Genomic DNA, 3,395 nt, shown 5'->3' on the forward strand with positions numbered 1-3,395 from the left:
CACTGGGCCAAGTCCTTCCATGTGCATTATCTTATTCCATTGCTCACAGTGACCCTGGAAAGTAGGTACTATTATCATGTTTATTTTTCTGAGTGAGAGAGACAGTAGAAAACAACCATTTTTGTTTATTTGTTTGTTTTGGCAAGACAACCAACTCAGGAAAAAATAAAAATGTTTATGGGCTCCTCGTCCCTGCTCAGAGAGGTTAAGTGACTTACTCAAGGTCACACAGCTAGCGCATTAAACGAACATCCTGAGAAGCATTTGGTTAAGGGCCAAAAGAATGCTTCCATTTCTCTCTGTAGACCAAAGGATTAGGGAAGGCTGCCTAGAGGGTACAAGGCAGGGGGAGGCGGGTGAATCTAAGCAGAGACCTAAAGGATGGGGCATCTGGGCAGGTGGCCAGGGAAGCTGGGGGGAAGAGAGAATGGGTCAACCCCAAACACTACGGTAGGCAAGCTTGTGCAGCACCCAGACCCTGCCTATTCTTTCTTGCCTGTGGCAGCCCTTTGGAGATTTACAGAGACCCCCTTCTCCTGGGTCTTCTCTTCTCCATGTCCCGACCAGCCCAGCCATTCTCCACAGGACATACACACCAGTCCCCTCCCCTCCAGCACCTGGCCGCCTTCCTGTGGACACACCCAATAAATTGAGGTCTTAGGCATGGTTCGATCCACACAAATGACAGAAGAAATGTCACCTCCCTTTTTCTAAACATTGCACTTCTATTAATGAGACCTAAGATCAATTCAGTATTAAGCAGTCACATTCCACCCTCTCAAGCCGAGCTGTCTCCTAACACTCGCGGTTCGAACATAGCTCCCTCATCCTGGATGACAGCAGATGATTCCCTGGACCTAAGAAACTCACTTTTTTCAGGCTCAGCCTGTTTTTGACCTTAGCCATCCCTTAGATCACTGCTGCCACAAAAGTAATTGGTGGGATTCACTGAGTCCACTTACATGAGGTCCCCAGAGCAGTCAGATTCACAGAGACAGAAGGTAAATGGTGGTCGCCAGGGAGTGGGGGAGGAGGAAATGGGGAGTTACTGTTCCGCGGGTACAGAGTTCAGTTTGGGATGATGAAGAGGTTCTGGAGACAGGTGCTGGTGATGGTCGCACAACAGTGTGAATGTCCTTGACGCCACTGAACTGCGCACTTACAAATGGTTAAGATGTTAAATTTATGTGTATTTTACTACAATTTTTTAAAAAGCGATCGTACCTACCTTCTCAGGACAACATCTCCCCAACCCCAGGTGGCTGGATTTCCACCCCCGCAGCCTCTGGTCGTCCAGAGGGCACTCCCTGAGCTGAGTGTCAGAGAAGGAGGAGACGCCCAGGCCTCCGGTAGACCCCTGTGAATACACCTCTGCGAGAACTTGGAGACCACGTAAAACCATTAGTACCCACAACACGGTCACTGTGCCTGGAATTCAAGGCCCCCAGTGGGCCGGCCGCAAACCACCATCCAGCCCCACCTCTCTTGACCCCTCATCTGCTAACGATCTCTACTGCCCTGTCATCTGAACTTGGGAAAATGTCACTCGTGCTCACTAACTCCTAGTCCTCACCAGCCATTCAGTCTTTAGTGCCCAACAATTTGGCTGCTGTCACACCCCACCCCAAAAACCACTCGCCCCCGCCGTGTCACCAGTGGCCTCCTCAGTACCAAGGCCAATAGACACTTTCTGTTCCTCCTCTCATAGTCGCTCCTGCAGCCTCTGACACTGTCGAGCACTTGCTTCCTCCAAATGCTCTCCTGGGCCTACATGTCTCCACTCTCCTCGCCCTTCTCCTGCCTCCCAACCACTCCTTCTCCATCTCACTCACTGACTCTTTTCCAAGTTCTAGCTGGGACCTACTGCTTGTGTTATTAAATACTTCTACACAGTGTCCCTGCTTAATCTCATCCTCTCTAATGATAACTCAAAAAACCCAAAACATTACTCTCAATCCCCAGCCTCTCTCCTGAGCATGGGCCCATATAGTCACCTGTCTTCTGTTTCTCCCCACCTGTCCCAAACTGGACCCCTCATCTTTGCCCCAGACCTGCTCTTCCCCTCCACCCCCTAACTCAACCAGTGGCACAACCATCTACCCAGCGTCACGAGGGACAAGCTGCAGACATCTTGGACTCCCCCTCCCTCTCAAAGTTCAAAGAGTCTATAAGTGCTGACATGTTCTCAATTATTTCTCAAAGCATCCCCTCCTCCCAGTCCCTGTTGCAGTCAAGCCCCTCTCTCTCAACCCGTCTTAGTAACAGCCTCCTAACTGGCCTCCATGCCTGTAGCCCGGCCCTCAAACCCACCATCCACAATCCACCATCCACAACGCCCCAGAGTGATCTCCCAACATCGTAGCTCCCCTCTGCCCCAGGATAAAATCCAAGCTCCTAACTGAGGCCTCTGAGTCTCTCTGTGATCTCTGGTCTTCCTCTAACCCACTCTCCACAGAGCAGTCAAAATGATATAAAAGGCCACAGTTGACTTAAACTCCCCTCCCCCTTTTCTGCTCCTGAGCCTTTGCTCCCACCCTCCTCCCTGCCTAGAAGCTGATCCCCACCTCCCCCACACTTACAGTCACCTGGGTAACTCCTACTTCTCCGTGCAGATTCAGCTCAAGGGTTGCCTTCCTGGGAGAACCTGCCAGGCCCTGGCCTGAGGTGCCCTCCCATCCCCCACGCGCATGTTACCATTGCTTCTAGAACCTGCCTCTGTAGTTACTCAGGAGTGTCCCCATGAGCTGTGAGTTTCCTGAAATGCTACTTTTCCTTCTGGCAGCCCCAGAGCCTAGCATGGAGCCTTGTATACGGAAGGTACTGAATACATGTTGAGTGAACAGTTGAATAGCTGAACAAAATGATCCGTGTCTAAGGCATAGCCTCCAACCTCCAGCCCTGCCCAGCCCAGCCCAGAGCTTGGCACACAGTAGCTGCCGAGTAAAGACTGGTTGTATTCTAGTATCTGAATTAATCTGATTTAGGGCAAAGTCTGGGGTAGTCTGAGGTATGATGGGGGCGGAGGATAAGGTCTGGATGAGGGAAACTTAGCCACAAGGGAAGCCTGGGGTGCACCACAGCAGGGGAAGAGGGCAATGGGGATGTCTGGAGAGGTGGGAAAGGAACTGAGCCCTTAGTCCGCTGCCCCTGCGCGCCCCAGGTCGGCCGGCGTCGGCCCAGGCCAGTGCGCCCCCAGCCCGAGGCGCCGGACCCTTCCCCTCACGCGGGTGGGGAGACCACGGCTCGAGCGGTCGGCTCTCGGCGCTCAGCGCTGGGAGGCGTGTGTGTCGCTTTAAAAGCTCCCTCCCGGCGCGCCGGGCCGGCCCCTTCCCCGGCAGCGCCGAGCGAGCGGCGCCGAGCGAGCCGGGCGGCCTTGGAGGGAGCCAGCGCCCGCT

Source organism: Propithecus coquereli, unplaced genomic scaffold (genome assembly GCF_000956105.1).
Source record: "Propithecus coquereli isolate 6110/MARCELLA unplaced genomic scaffold, Pcoq_1.0 Scaffold155, whole genome shotgun sequence".
Lineage (NCBI taxonomy): Eukaryota > Metazoa > Chordata > Mammalia > Primates > Indriidae > Propithecus > Propithecus coquereli.